We start from the raw sequence: 15,468 nt of genomic DNA, 5'->3' as shown, positions 1-15,468 counted from the left end.
TTTCTGACCTTTCGACGTTAAAAGAGAAATATCTGAGCCGTTTGCTGACCGAAAGGACGCACAAAAAGCATATTATTTGTGACACGGCGTGATGGAAAACTGGTGGGAATACAGAGAAGAGCCTGAGTAGAGGCTTTCATTGGACTCACGCTGTGGAAAGACAGAAGCGGAGTCTTTAATGCAAATCCTTTGATCATTTAAAACAACTTCTGCCCACAAAACCCATATATTTAAGTAAAGAACCCGAGACTTGGGTTACAGTGAACTCTTTTGGCTTTCTCTGCTGAAGGCGCTTTTTTAATGAAAGGGGATGCGTGTGTTCTCGAAAAAATAATCTGGTTAAAGAATAAACATAAAATAAATGAGTTTTTACTAGTTATAGGACCACCAAAACGAATGAACTGCCTCCTATAAAAGCTGCTTACAACATTCACATTTCACACCTACCAATGTTTTAGATGCCTCTAGAGAGTCGCCAGTGGGTTAAAACCAGCTGCAACATGGATTTTATGCCCTCATATAACGCTAATCCATAAGGATGCTAAACTACTAAACTTACACAAAAATGTGGGCTGAATTGGAAAAGTAGCGCGTGACATCCATGTAGGCGAGGAAATGTAGCTAGGCCTCAAAGGAGGAGCGGATAAGCCCTTTGAGGATCGCTTGATGAAAGGTAAACTACAGTTTGGTTAAAGGGGTCACTATTAGATAAGAACAAGTAGCGCCACCGTTCCCATAGGCTTGGTCAGGAACTGCAGCTCAGTTCTATTTACGGACCATTAACCTGTAGATATTAGGATACACCGGTGAATCAGTAAAGCCAATTGCCCACATCAAATCCACTCCATGGGGAGATGTATCACACGCCGGCAACTCCCCTCCTCGTCGTGTCGAAAGCAAGAGGCCACCAGCCACCGGCCCACTGGGGAGGAGGTTGCGTATTCGCTTTTTTAATATCAAATCTGCACAATAATTTGCAATTATTCTGATTTCTGGCGTAGAAGCAGTGATAAATCTCCCCCCCTATGTGCTTGTGGGATTTACCAGACCGAACCTTGAACCGAACGGACATGCCGAGTTCAGTTTAGTGAATCGAGTTTTGGACCGGGAAATCCTGCAAGTGCAAGAAGCTAGTTTATCAGACCGAACTCGCAACGGGCTTAGAAAGATTTGAGCCACTACATGTGAAGTTAGGGACAGATTCTACTACCATTGTATTGTATAATCTGCTGAGAAAAAGGAAAAACTTCTTCCTCGCCGCCATGTGTCGTTCTACCTTGATGGTGTCTACAGGGAAGGAAAGTGTGGAATAACATCATTTATTCTTCCCTACGACGCAGATGTTTCATCCCAGCTGAACAAGCAATAAAACAATCTATTTTCTGACCCTAATACAATATACACACTCCGAACGCCTCGCTTTCCCCTAAGGCTCCTCTTTCAGCACTCGCTTTGGTTTATTTAGAGAGCTAACCCTATATTGGTCTCCAAGTTCCCCGACTGTGATGAATCAAAAAATCTTTAAAATCAAGACAATTAAGTATCTCTCAAGCCACTGAGAAGAGCCCTGGACTTTACTGATGTATCCAGAGATGGCAAGCGGAGCATTTACCATATATACCCGGGTATAAGCCTAGTTTTTCAGCATACTGGGGTAAGGGGCTGGCTATATACTGGGGGATATGGGCTGGTAGGCTACATACTGGGGGGGAGGTGCTGGCTATATACTGTGGGGCAGGGTCCAGCAGGCTATATACTGGGGAGGCTGTGACCAATTCATTTCCCACCCTTGGCTCATACTTGAGTCAATAGGTTTTCCCAAGGTTTTTCGGTAAAATTAGGGGCCTCAGCTTATATATGGGTCGGCTTACACTCGGCGAACACAGTATCTCGTGTAAGTGATGCACCAACATACCAGTTCCCGGAAAGAACATGGTAAGTACCAGTCACATTTACCATTGATTTTATTCCATATTAAATAACGATGCTCACTGCCCAAGCTGCTTCCCAAAACCCAATAGTTTATCACCAACATAGCAATTCTAGCAGTAACTTATTGCTTCCTGCCCAGTCACAGCTTTCAAAGGAATCGAGAACTTGAGGACCCCCAAAACAATAGTATAAGGATGGGAAATTTGTTTCATTATTGTTGCTTCTACTCTGGGCACCCAAAGCACAGGGGTCCGGAGCAGGATCTCCAATAATCCAAACCTGTCTGCACTTTCTCACCGTTCCTGTAGTCCCATGAACTAGTAGTAGTCCTGTAGTCCTAGTCAGAAAAGCAGGGGCAAGGAAAAAAACCCAACAATACTTACATTGTCAGGCTAACATTTCCATGATGTGGCCCTCCCACTCCTTGTGAGCTGTTGGTAGTCTCAGCAGTCATTGGAGGAACAAAAATGGCCACAGTTGTCACAGGAGCACCAACCGGTAGTGACAACAAGGGACCGGAGGCCAATCCATGGGAACGAGGATCCACAACAAGGCAGATGTTTTTCCTTACCACTTACTCCGATCTCCCAAATATGTATATAGATGAAATCTAAATATATAGCTGCATATAAACTCTCCTCATGAAGGAAACACATGGTGAGATGAAAAGCTTTCCATCCATCATGTGGTTGTCATTCATAAAGGCACAATGCATGGACTCACGCTGAGGGTCTCCTTTACATCAAAGTTTCGGAAGGTCCTCCATACCGTTTACAGTGCTAATCCCCAGAGAACAAGTCTAACAACCTTTCCCGCAGTCGTGAATCAAAGTCCAGGTTCTTCATTATCATAGGGGTCAACAGGTGCTTCTTCTGACCTTACGTCCTACACTTTAGAAGATGGTTTCAGGGGTTCAATATGAGCCAGTGGTCCCCGTACAAATTTCCAATTCCTAAAGAAAACCTGTTCTGGTGACAAGACCTTGCCATAGGTTAACGTGTATTGCAGCCGTCCAACATGCATATAAACAGGTTTTATGGACCTGTATCCGGCAGAACAGACGCCGGCTTTTAATTTGTGCTCTTAAATAACATATTTTTGAAGGAACATTGAGAGCTGTCTCATAAACCAACACCTGCTGTAGACTGGGAAGTGATGTCTCCAGATGGTGTCTCGGGCACTTCTATCGCTACGCACACTTCTCGCATTTGTTAGGTGTTTCATGAAATAGGCACCTTGTAAACGGGACCGAGTCCTCCAGGTGCCTCCAGCTTAAATATCAAGCCTTTTCGGCACAAATTTGCTACAGGAGGAACCTCTTGAGATACTTCTTAAGATGGGTCTTGGTTTTAAAGTATCAGGTAACTTTGAGAGGGTTGTGATCTTATGAAAGAGACCCAGCTGTGTATGGGAAGACCTGAGAAAATGTTCTCTCTACGACCATCTGTTCAAGGTAGATATAATGGAAGTCAATGGTTGACCCTTTAATGAGCCTTGCATCATGAATATAGATTACAGCCAAGACACCAATCAGTTCAGGGGGACTTTAGACCATGTATGATCCAGGAATCAGGGCCATAAATTGGACTTTCCAGATCTGTGACCTCAAACTGTTGCCAAATTCAGTGTAAACATGCATTAAAGTCTATTAAGAACCACACAGAAGCCAACCTTTGGCGCTGCAGTGGTTGCAAAACAATCACCCATAAAACGTCCTGACTAATTAAGGTCCAGTGTCCCGATGTTTGCCCATGATCATTACTTTTACAATAGAAAGCTTACGGCAGAATGTACATGGCCTCTTTGTCCTTTAGTTTCCTATTTTAATGGAAGATTAAGCCAAAATTTAGTTTATCACATGACCTTATTCTGCCTAGACTCCGGCAGATCAGCTGAAATCTCTGGAGAAGCGTGATCGGAAGTGTTTAAATATACTACAGTGCCTCTGCAGGAGAACACAGGAATTACACAGTACCGTATTTTTCGGACTATAAGGCGCACAAAAAAAATCAGAAATCAAAGGTGCGCCTTATAGTCCAGTGCTCCTTATATATGAACCGTACTTACAGACAACAGCCGTCTTGCACTGTGCACAGGTCTGCCACCTGCTGGTCATTCATCCTTAAAATGTTTTAGCAGGGATTTATTGATGGTGCGCCTTATAGACCGAAAAATACGGTAATGAAATCACCAGGCAGAATGTGAAATGTGTTGATGTCTTCGGCGGATTAACAAAAAAAAATCAACATCTATAAACTGAAAACTGGGTACCTGAAAATGATAAAGTGGGAACTTTAATTCCCAGCATTCTTTGACAACTTAAAAACTAGTTTGGTAACCATAAGGAAATGAGCATTGCTCATCTTTGTTCTACTTATGTCCTGTTTACAGGACATGTATGTTGTTGATTCCCATAAAATGCTGATATCTGGCGCTTACGATATGGAGCACATGATTTCAGTGTAGCCATCAGCTGGAAGTCATGGGTTTATGATGGAATCGCTCCCCCAATACAATGAAGTCCAGTAATTGCCGAATCCCTAAACTATGTGCCTTGTATTTCCCATAAATACTCCCTAAGGCAAGGGACACGGTGTGATGAGATAGTGACCACTTATACCACAAGGCTTCCTACCCACACAGACTGGAAAACACTGCGAGACCATGAGGGCCGGGAGCTTCATCAGTGCACGAGGAGGACAGCGCTCCAGATCCTGGAATCTTCTCTGCAGAACATTCATTGTGCATCGTCATTGTGGCAGAGCGAATCTGTTAATAGATTTCACTCCTCAAAACTGCTGACGGTGCTAAATACATTGCGTATGAAGTAGTTAAAGGGACAATGTCTCCAGTTTTTACCTCATCAAACTGCTACCCCCTCAGGTAGGGGATGAAATGTCTAATGTCTGAAGTCCCCTCTTATATGTGAACTCTCAAATACCTATAAAAAAAAATGACTTCCAAAATAAGCTGAAAAGAGTCCTTTATTGCCTCATAGGAGTCAAGTTTAGAGGATGCAGGGGAAGAGTCACTTCTGAAACCTCCATCTTTCACATTGGACCAAGCCTGTAGTTCTGGGATTGCCATGACTGTAGATACGGAAGGTTAAAGGGAGTAGCAGATGAAGATCCGGTTCCCGCCTTTTTCTCTAACTTCCGGTAACTGGCAATGCTGTACATCACAGAACTACAAGCCTGATGTGATACTTATCTTTAATATCACACCTTGGAGGGAATTCATTAAGAATGTCAACGTGAAAATCCCCCCCCCCTCCCGACGGGCGCTCTGGTGCCCTTATCCATTCAGAGGCCGAAGCCTTTTTATGAATATGGGCACAAACGCTGCCAGTACCAACCTGTAGACCAAGTCTGAACTGGCATAGTATTTTGCTATAGTCAATGCCTTTCTGTCTTTCAGTTGGAAACTACAGTAAAAATGGCGGGCTTGGCGTTTAAACCCCTGCCCGCCCTCCACCCCAACGCGCCCAAAGTGCCAAGCGTGTAGGAGAGGCCTTGAAAACTGGGGGGAAGGGGGAGATTTACTGTATTTTTCGGACTAAAAGGCGCACAAAAAAGCCTTTGATTTTCTCAGAAATCAATGGTGCGCCTTATAGTCCAGTGCGCCTTATATATGAACCGTACTTACAGATAACAGCTGCCTTGTACTGTGCACAGGTCTGCCACCTGCTGGTCATTCATCCTCATAATCAGGTGCGCCTTACATATGAACCTAGACGTTTTAGCAGGCATTTATTGATGGTACGCCTTATAATCCGAAAAATATGGTATGTGCTTTCTCCACTGGAAAACTGGGACTATACAATAGTATATTTGGTACTATTGAAATGGAGAGCGACTCTCCCCCTCCAGCCTCTAAACTTTACTCATTTAAGGCAAATATGACTCTCCTCCGACGTTAGAGAATTCTTTTATAGGTAAACGGTCGAGATTTTACATAAAAAAGAACCACAGGGGGCTTATAGTTAAATGGGGGTAAAGTCTGATGACCGTGTTCCGGAGTCGCAACCCACTAATCCACAATCTATATTAGAATAGTGTATATTGTCGGAAAATCCCGGAAATAGGAAAAGAGCATGTCTGTATTTTACAATATTCCCAGAAAATCTGTTGAGCCCATTACTGCAGGAATCTACATCCTAACAACTCGGTGTATTCCGCATAGATCCGAAACACTTTCCCCAATGCTGAGAAACATCACAAATCATTAGGAAACCAGGGAACGCTAAACAGGAACAAGTCACGGGAACAAGAGCCCCCATCAGTCATTGCCTGCTCTCAGCGCTGGTGTAGGGTAACGGCTGGGATCCCAGAGTACAAATAGGAATTAGGTTAGGTGGCCGGGATACAGTCCGGCTTTTGTAGTTGTGCCAGAGGGGCTGTGCTGTTCTGCATTAAATCAGAACAAGGCTCCTTCCTTCTTAAATATCCACTTCAAATACAATTCGTACATTGAATCTGTTAAACTGGATGCAAACTGCAGCTCCCCGACATGAAATAGAGGTCTTCCTCTTATCCGCAATAAAAGGGAGCACTGTTTTCCTGTCTGCCTCAATGAAGAAGTGCAGATACTCAGGAGACAAGAGACCAACGTTTACTCCGCATTTATGTCGGGAGTTTTAGAGAAATGAATGAAAAGCTGATTTATAGCACAATTTTATGTTGCACTAAACAAAATACAAATTATTATACTGCTTTCTGAAATAAAACTTTTTGGATTGAGAATTCTTGCTATGATAAGTGTTATACAGGCGGTCCCCTACTTAAGGACAACCGACTTACAGACGACCCCTAGTTAAAGACAGACCCCTCTGCCCACTGTGACCTCTGGTGAAGTCTCTGGATGCTTTACTTTACTCCCAGGCTGCAGTGATCAGCTGTGAAGTGTCTCTGATGAAGCTTTATTGATAATCCTTGGTCCAATTACAGCACAAAATTTTGAAATTCCAATTATCACTGGGGCCAAATTCTTTTTGTCTGGATCTACCATTATAAAATATACAGCTTCAACTTAGGAGTCCCTGCACTGGCAGGCAATTTATAGGAGGGATTTTGCAGTGTTATGTTTTTTCCCCTACACTGCCACCACAGGAGAAGCCAAGTATTGCGTTTAGGGCTGAATTAAGGTTGGTGGGGGCCCTTGGGCTGAGTGTAGCCCAGACATGGTAGCATATATGCAATAGGCAGAGTCCGTAATCCATGTAACAGGCAAGGTCCCCCTTACTCAGTAATCCATTTAATAAGCAGGGTGCCCCCTTTGTCAGTAATCCATGTAATAGACAGGGTCCCCCATAGTGACTAAGCCATGTAAAAGGCAGTGCACCCCTTAGTAATTCGTTAGGCAGGATCCCTCCTTAGTAATCCGTTAGGCAGGGTCCCCCCTTAGTAATTTATTAGGCAGGGTTCCCCTTTTAGTAATCCGTTAGGCAGGGTCCCTCCCTTAGTAATCTGTTAGGCAGAGTTCCCCGCTTAGTAATCCGTTAGGAAGCCACTCCTACATCTTAGTTTAGTATTATCTGCTGCATTTGGGCTAAAAATTAACAAAATGTACTTAGCATATTGTCCAGCGTCCTTCGCATTTTCATGTGGATGACTTTGGATCTGACCTCCAGCACTGTCGGTCGGATCCAAGGACAACAATCTAATTTATAAGGGGCAACATGGAAATATTTGTGGTAAATTATCTTTACACTGATAATTTTTTTTTTTTTTTAAATGCAATTGAAGAAATGTAAGTATATGGCAGGTGAATCAAATTAAAAGTCAATGCACAGAAGGTAATACCCCTTTAAATCTGACTTCCCCTGTTAGTCCTTGCTTTGGCTGCTTGTCATCTATGAAAGGCACAGTCACAACTCTTTCTACACAGAGATTCAAGCACTAGATAACTTGGAAGAGAAAGTAGAGATTAAGTACAATTTGGAAGCCATAACAGATGAATTGTGATGGAAAATTTCTGACAATCCATGAAGCAAGAGTGGGCAGAAATCCCACAATCTCATATTGTTTCAGTAAAAATATCTAAAAGAAAATCTACTGTGTACCAGCCAATTACGTGCGGTCAAAGTAACTGCGCTAGTAAAAAGCTGCAAGGCCAAAAAAAGTTATTGAATCCCAGCGATCACAAAACTATCCCCTGTCCTGTGGAAAACACATAAGTGTCCTTTAAAGGGGTTGTCCCAAGTTTTAAAGTTATCAAATCTAATATACCTAGCTGAATGGTGGGGGGGGGGGGGGGCGCATATCTGCAATTTCTGACACCCCCATACTATTGGATGGAGCGGTTGGGCACATGCTCATCCTGCCGCACCACCCATTAGTAAATAAGGGATCTTAATTCTCAGAATTGCGGGGGTCCCAGCAGTAAGACCCCTAGCAATCGGATTGTTATCCCCTCTTCTGTGGATAAGGGAAAAATATTATGGAACAGCCCCTTTAAGTGGAAAGCCTATATATCTCCCTGTCATGGCAGTTGTATACTGTCCTCTTTGTTTACATCTTCATCACTCTGCTGATGAAAACTCATGTGACTGAGCTGACCCGTTTTTTTTTTGTATTGACCTCACCTCTAGGGCACGGTCATGACCTGCCTTATAAAAGGGTAATCAATGTAAAAAGGTCTCTATGTAATAAGTGAGTCCATACAAGTTGTGAGCAATCCTTAAGGCATTAAAAAAAAAAGAGACATATATTTCAGTTGTGCAGCCAGGGCCGGCACCAGCACAGGGCAAACCAGGGCAAGTGCCTGGGGCCAGAGCTGCTGGGGGGCCCACATAAGGCTGTACATAAGCAATCCATGGGGTTGAAGGGGGCTGTATCTAATGAATCCATAGGGGGTGTAACTATGGGGGGGAGGGTTATATAAAATATCCATGAGGGGCTGTTTGGTATGATAAACTAGGAAATATTTTAGGAAACAGGAGACATTTCTGAATTTTTAATTCCACCATGAAAGTTCACTGCACAGAGGCCCACTGAGGCTCTGTCGCCCAGGGGCCTACTGAAACCTGGAGCCGGCCCTGGGTGCAACCTCAGCATTTGGACCAGTAAATTTGTGGTTGATGGGCGATGTCCATGCCACCTAGAAACGTTCTGATGTTATTCAGGCCTAAATTTACCAAAGGGATGTGGAAAATTTGAACAATTTTCCTCTAACTTCATATCCATATTACAACTTTATATAATATTTAAGTTGTACAAAACTTTTATGTAGCACCCATAGGAACCCATGGGACGCCCTGTATGGAGACATCACACAGCAGGAATCGAGCGCCTGCAACCTACAGGGGCTTCATAATTTTATTATAGTTTATGGTTGCTTCTTTGATTACTTTTCTTTCTAAGCAGTTATTCTTTATACTATCCACATTTTACAGCGTACACATTGAGAAAACGTAGATGTCGGATCCATCCCGATGCACATTGTGAGTTATGTACAGTATAAGCCTTCGTGCCTTTGTGTTACTCGTCGTGGTCATTCACCCATTCTGTAACTTTGATCTCTAAACACCCTCTGGCTTCCACCAAAGTGACAAGCATCCCAAGTGTGTGTGTAGGAGGGGGACACAATACAACATCCCGCCTGTCCTTCACGCTCCATCTGTGTCAACCACCACTGACTTATGAAGGTAAGTGTCACACTCATGTCTGAGAGATTTTCTTGCAGAACACAATGGGACGTTATCTTGTCATTGTTCCTGCTTAGCAGGCCCATCTGGTTTACTTGAGGCTCCAGGCATTATAGTTCATTGTGCGACCAACACAAGCCCTCCGAGGGTTAACTATTTCGGGACCTGATCACCTATAAACCTTTTTTGACTACAAAAGTCCAAGGGGATAACTACAGTGGTAGCAGCCATAGCAGCTGCTATGGGGCCCGCAGTGGTAGCAGCCTTAGCAGCTGCTATGGGGCCCGCAGTGTCAGAGTGCCCCTGTATCTGATCTGGTACGAATGGAGGATTTTCACTGTTCTATACATATTATGCTGCACATTTTATGGCATATCATGTGTAAAACAGTGCACATCTTCCACAGTATACTGCATGAATCGGCGGTCCAGATAACAAATGTAGAGGGAGAAGACAGTAGAACGACAAAACTTTCCTAAGTATACACCAACATAACAACATACAGACTCACACGACCAGAAGGTTGTACAGAGTCATAATAAACCCCATGTACATCAAATCTTATTTCGGGTCAGATAATGTGGGTGACAACCCCCATGAATTGTCACCCACCTTTTGTGCACTCTATTGATAAAAAATATTTTCTTTATACAATATTGGGAGCTTAATATAAGAATAATGATAGTTATTGAGTTTTGTAAAAATAAAGAACCAAAACACAACATTCAGAACTGACTGCACCAAAGTGATTTTAAAAGATGGACATACCCGTGAAGTTACGTTAAAGATTACAAATATCCAAACAAAAAAAAAAAAAACTTGCTGACTCTACAGCGAACCTGTCACCAGGAATGTGATTTTTAACTGGTGACAGGTTCCAAAAGCCTATGTTATTCTGATCTTAAGAATGCCTTTGGCAGTATTCAGAATCATTTCTCTACTTTATAAATCTTTATTTCACATTACCCAGCTTCTTGCCAGCAGCATGTGGTGAGTCTAAGTGGAGGGGCAGCTGCAGCCTGTGTGTGCATTATATCTCCTTAGGATCTCAGGCACACACAGGCTGTAGCTGCTCCCCCCCCCCCTGGCAGGAAGCCAGGTAATGTGAAATAAACTTATATAAAGTAATGAAATGATTCTGAATGCTGACGAAGGCATTTTTTAAATGAGAATACCATAGGCTATTTGGACCTGTCAGTAGCTAATTATAACATTCCTGGTGACAGGTTCGCTTTAAGAAAGCAAGTAGTGCTGGGAGATTTCAGCTCTGACTGGTAAATTTAGCATTTAACCATGGTATGGAGTGTAAAGTAACACCCGTTTTATATTCTTCTCATTTATATTTTTATATTTTCATGGTTTTTTTTTTTATTATAAAACTTTTCATAGTCAAGAGTTCACCTCTTCAAGTATTTACTGTATATCAAAGCGACCAAGTACTCAGCATTCAGAGGGATGATGCACGGAAGGTACTCAGAGCACCACAATAAACAGAGGAGCATGCAGCACTGAGTCACACTGAGATCTTGTTGTGTTACATCAAACGATATTGCACAATGTGATCAGCCTGGCTGCTGGCATTCTTATGATGCCTCGCATGCCTTCCAAGCGCACACAAAACCTCTTCATATCATGTATTAAAAAACTAATTTAATGCGAGATAGTTCTTTGATGATATATTTAAAAATGTCTCTTTATAGCGGTCGGAGAGAGATTTTGTCGCGTTGCGGCCATTACCGTGTATGGGGGATGTATATATGCCGTATATAGGCCCCTCATACATTCGTGTGAATGTAGCCTTAAGGTGTACACAACTCTGCTCTGAGTAAAAGCTGCAGCAGGTTTCTGGTTAAATACTATCAGTGGTAGATTATAATATAGGCGGTTTGGGTGGTAGACCAGGGCCCAAGCCTTCTAGGGGGCCCATGGCCTCCCAAGCTTCCCACTAAATTTTAAACTGAGAAGGGCCTTCATCCATGAAATCCTTCAAGCTTCCCACTAAATTTTAAACTGAGAAGGGCCTTCATCCATGAGCTCCTGCTCTCAGGACACATGTACATCCCTTGTATATCTAAGAAGTCATTTGAGACTTGTAGGGGCTATAATATTCATACAGTCCAGGGCCCATGGCAGTCTTTATCCGCCCCTGAATACTATAGCTGTTACTCAGAGTAAATGGGAGGGTACTGTGCAGCAGTTCAATGCAGAGAGCCAAGGGCAGTATCCTACAAATCAGTTATGACTGGAGCGTTCCTATAATAGACACTTGTAAGCAAGATTTACCAATAATCTAACATGAAAGGAAAGCTCCTACTGTGCCAAAACGGGGAGACAAGGGTCGAACCACCTGATCTGATCCTGGAATAACCCTTAAAATGTAAAATAAAGGGCACATCCCAATCAACTGGTAATGAAGCCGATCATGGGTGAAATTTTTTTTTAATCACTGTTTTGCCGAAAAATCTTTCATCTAGAGATATTACTGGTCAGACCAATCATTCCTCGCCTGACCAGAACAACTACATTGGTCTAAATTGTGTATGGCTCCACCTACTAAGCGATCGTTGATCCATCACCTGCTGATCATTCCTTCAACCTACTGGTATCTAATGTGTTTGGTCACCTTTAAACGTCTTCATGTTGTCCTAATGCTTTTTCAGCAAGGGTCACATACCCCCTCCCTCCTTCCTTTCTAAAAAAAACAAAAGCTTATTGCTGCCTGGAGCAGCCCAGGGGCAATGGTCGGACACCATCATGAATGCCCCTTAACCCCTTCTGTCACAATCACTTAGGGACATGATTATGAGGGGCTTGTTTTTGTAATGATGCTGGGAGCCAATGGGAATGGGCGGCTAAATCCTGTGAGGATTTTGTGTGTACACCCGGTCACGTGTATACACAGCAAGTTGAGCAGTGCCAGGAGCGGGGCTTCAGTGTCTGTCAGCGGTGGGAGCTGCATTATCTCCTCTGTGCCTTCGGAGCTGAAACCATTGTGTTCTTATGTCTAATCTGCAAAATGCTAGCGTCGCCTCCGCTGCATCCGGCAGCCTCCTAGCGGGGGACGTCAGGTGAGTCTGCGCAATATTCAACAAATGTTATGTAAGACAAGTACAGGGGGTCTCGGGGTGAAGATGGAGGTCTCTATCCCTCTCACTGCTAGCGGATAACCATTGTACAATTACATTAGCGGAGTCATTTAGTGAGTCATTTGGAGTTTATAGGATTATCTAAATGTAATATTAATAATCTATGTATTCTGATTTACAAGTCACATACAAAATAAAGCTACATCAAGCTATAGGAGTCTGACCGACCTAATCACAAGAGCTCACAATCTGCGATCCAGAGTTACTGGCGTGCAAAGTAATATTACAGATCCCTCCCTGATGAAGGATTGACAATTGGTTGTGTGCACGGATACCATAGTTATAGAGATACAATCCTGGTGAGACAATGAGAGTAGTAGTTATACACCCCAGTGTGAATCATATTCATAGTGTAATGTTAGCGTATAAAGTAAAGTATAGGGGGTCTGAAGAGTATAAAGCATTAGAGTACGGCATGGGGGGGGGGGGTGCTTGGTATGACAAGTTAAGGGGGGCTTACAGTCTTAGTTGTACGGCATGGGGGTGCTTGGTATGACACGCTAAGGGGGGCTTACAGTCTTAGTTGTACGGCATGGGGGTGCTTGGTATGACAAGTTAAGGGGGGCTTACAGTCTTAGTTGTACGACATGGGGGTGCTTGGTATGACACGCTAAGGGGGGCTTACAGTCTTAGTTGTACGGCATGGGGGTGCTTGGTATGACAAGTTAAGGGGGGCTTACAGTCTTAGTTGTACGGCATGGGGGTGCCTGGTATGACAAGTTAAGGGGGGCTTACAGTCTTAGTTGTACGGCATGGGGGTGCCTGGTATGACAAGTTAAGGGGGGATTACAGTCTTAGTTGTACGGCATGGCGGTGCTTGGTATGACAAGTTATGGGGGGCTTACAGTCTTAGTTGTACGGCATGGGGGTGCTTGGTATGACAAGTTAAGTTGGGCTTAGTCTTGGTTATGGGATCCATTTAGAATCAGAATGCAATTTTTTTAAAAGCCAAATTGCAGAAACATACTCGGCTCTGCTACATGTGTAAATACTGCTTTATAATTAACATAGGGTCCCCATAGGCAGGGAATTCACTGCAGCATGGCGCCGGCCGAGCGGCGTTAATTTGCTTAGATGTGAGTTGTGAGAGTGGCGACTCAGGTCCTGCCAATAATGATTATATCCTAGAGTCTCCCATATAATGCGGTTCTGTCCGGGGGAAGGTTTATGGGTGTAATAAATCGCTGTCACAGGCCGGTCACCACTGACAGACACGCTGGGGATAGAGTGACTTTCCTAATGAGATGTGGAGCCGAGGACCCTGCGCAGGGGCCTTTGCCCCGGCGGTCAGCCTGGACCCGTGTCTGTAAACAGATCTGGGGATTAAAGTCCTCCCGGCCACAGAGTAATCATTCAAGCGTTTCTAATCGCAAAAGGCTTTAGAGAGATTGGCTGCTCCGCTCTGCAAACACAGCGATCTGCTGGATGCCGTCTCTTTAATTTAACCCCTTAACGGCGACTTCCGGAAAAATAAAACCAAAATTATCTGCACTTTGCCTAGTATAACAATTGTAAAGGGGCGGCACGGTGGCTCAGTGGTTAGCATTGCAACCTTGCAGCGCTGGGGACCTGGGTTCAAGTCCCAGGGTCAACATCTGCAAAGAGTTTGTATGTTCTCTTTGGGTTTCCGTGGTTTTCCTACGGGTCCTCCGGTTTCCTCCCAAACTACAAAACACTGGTCGGTTGATTAGATTGTGAGCCCCATTGGGGACAGGGACTGATTTGGGAAGCTCTGTGCAGCGCTGCGGAATCTTGTCCTCCTCCTCATTCTTCTTTTATGGTCGTCATGAAGGGCAATGGTCCATCACCCCCTACACAGGAACTTCACAGAGCGTGCGCCCTTGCCCGAGGTTTATCTCCTGATTTATTCGCATATTTTCCACAGTTAACATGAGAAGCCTTCATCCAGGGCGACACATCACATCATGATACAGACATTCATGACATCTCATTTCCTCCTATCACTTTACTCGCTGCAGGGATGAATGAGCTGATCTAAAATTTCACTAAGTATTAAAAAAAAAAATTGACGAAAGGAAATCATTAAAAAAAGATGATTCACACGTTTTTTTAAAATTCTTAATCCAGACGGGTGACTACATTACAGGTGTGACGGGATCGTAAACCAGTCTATAGATTTAAAGCAACACTCCAGGTGTCACATACAGTTATCACTCCGCCCCCGTTAGAGAATAATAATTAAAAAACTTGATGATAAATGTCCCCCCATGTTTTGGCCAGATTTAATGGCCCATAATTAGAGATGGATGGACCTGATGTTTCGATGTGGGTTCAGTCCATGCGGCCTAGTGGAAGAGCCAATCCGACCAATTGTTACAACCTTGGCCAAACTAGCCATGGCTAGTTGATAGGGGCGTCGATTTGCCGTATTGGCTGTACAGCCGCCAGTCCTACAATGTACAGGTTGTGGGCACAGAACTTGAATGGAAACATTGGGTTCCGCTCATCTCTACCAGTGTTCTACTCAGATCCCCATAGAGAGACACAGTGATTTAATTATTAACAAGATATAATTCTAACAAGTATCGGTTATCCAAAGTAGAGCGCCCCTTTAATTACCTTCCTCTTCAGTTGAACCCCATGTAAATCTATAATATCTATAAATATCTGGTATAGAAATAACAGCCTCCAGTTGCTAGAGCCTAAAATCCATACTGTAACAGAAGGTTCTAGAAACTTTTTTTTGTACTGTAGTCAATACACGACCGCAATACAGAGTTTGAA

The 15,468-nt window shown here is 43.6% G+C and overlaps 2 protein-coding genes across 8 annotated transcripts in view; one reads left to right on the top strand and one right to left on the bottom strand.

Moving 5' to 3' along the window:
• Positions 1-15,468, bottom strand: part of CHLSN (cholesin) — a 147,263-nt gene that overhangs the window by 35,679 nt on the left and 96,116 nt on the right. The window lies entirely within an intron of this gene.
• Positions 1-15,468, top strand: part of GPR146 (G protein-coupled receptor 146) — a 37,775-nt gene that overhangs the window by 10,153 nt on the left and 12,154 nt on the right. Inside the window, exon 1 of one of the 3 annotated variants that reach the window (XM_072120431.1) lies at positions 12,489-12,645. The exons of the other annotated variants lie outside the window; for them this stretch is intronic. The gene's annotated coding sequence lies outside the window, so the exon portion shown is untranslated. Of the gene's footprint in view, positions 1-12,488; positions 12,646-15,468 lie in introns of those variants that run through there. 3 annotated transcript variants of the gene reach the window in all.

Source organism: Engystomops pustulosus, chromosome 8, assembly GCF_040894005.1.
Source record: "Engystomops pustulosus chromosome 8, aEngPut4.maternal, whole genome shotgun sequence".
NCBI lineage: Eukaryota > Metazoa > Chordata > Amphibia > Anura > Leptodactylidae > Engystomops > Engystomops pustulosus.
The sequence above is the reverse complement of the archived record's forward strand: the minus strand, read 5'-3'. Positions and strand labels throughout refer to the sequence as shown.